The following is a 1,182-nucleotide window of genomic DNA, read 5'->3' as shown; positions in this document are numbered from 1 at the left end:
GGAAGTCTGGGCTTATGTAAAATATTCCTCCATTATTAGTCATATCTACTTCAGTTAATCCTATTATTGATTTTTTAATATCTGACCATCTATCATCATATATAGTTATCAATACTTTGGATCCTAAATTTTTTCTAGTTAATCCTTTTATTCCTATAACTATTAAACCCATATGCATTAATACCATTCTATTTTTTAAATGTTTTAAAGAATGAGCATTTACTAAATCTAGTATTTTAAAGTCTTCTCCTATGACAGATATTTGTTCTTCTCTATAGTGTCTATATAACTGGTTATTGGTAGAAAAATATCCTGCATTATCAATTTATATTTAATGGTTAAAACAAAATGAAAAATTATGAAATTTTATAATCAGGAAAAGAATAAAGCAGCAACCTCCACCAAACAATGTAACGATTGTTTTTTTTTTTTTTAAAACACAACTGCCAAAAGAAAAAGAAAAAGAGAAAAGGCCTCACCTTCCAATAACTTAATTGCTAGAAATGGGATTTAAAATCCCTCGGCCATTTTGTGTATTTTTTTTTTAAGCCTAGTGGCTATTCATGTCCTTTCCCCTAATTTTTTTTTAAAAAAGAAGAGTGATTAATGGCTATTATTATCACCAATTTTTTTAAATGTTTTTTTTAATAATTGATTATTTAAGGTCATATATAATATAAAACATTGACTATTTTTGTTCCGTACTTGATCTTTTATTCTTCTGTTATAGTTGATCGTTTTTTCGTACAAATGTATCAAATCAATTATATTTATGAAACTGAATTTTAACTAAATTTAAATGTGCAATTGTATATACAAACACATTAGAGTTTTATAATTTAATGTATAATATATACATAGGTATATCAATTCTATATTATATAAACATATAATACTAAACATATACAATTAAACAAATAAAATATACATATGAGACAAACACATTTGTACAACATATGCATACTATGCATTGAATAAACACACACACACACATATATATACCCTTGATAATAAGACTGCGTACAATACACCCTTGTGGTGGAGCCCTTCCCAGAATATCGCGCATAGTGGTAACTTTAGTGCACCGAACTGCCCTTTATATATATATGTGTGTGTGTGTCTGTCTGTCTGTCTGTCTGTGTGTGTGTGTATACATATCAACACTACATTGTATAAACGTAT

Source organism: Capsicum annuum, chromosome 4, assembly GCF_002878395.1.
Source record: "Capsicum annuum cultivar UCD-10X-F1 chromosome 4, UCD10Xv1.1, whole genome shotgun sequence".
NCBI classification, from domain to species: Eukaryota; Viridiplantae; Streptophyta; class Magnoliopsida; order Solanales; family Solanaceae; genus Capsicum; species Capsicum annuum.
Note: the sequence above shows the minus strand (reverse complement) of the source record.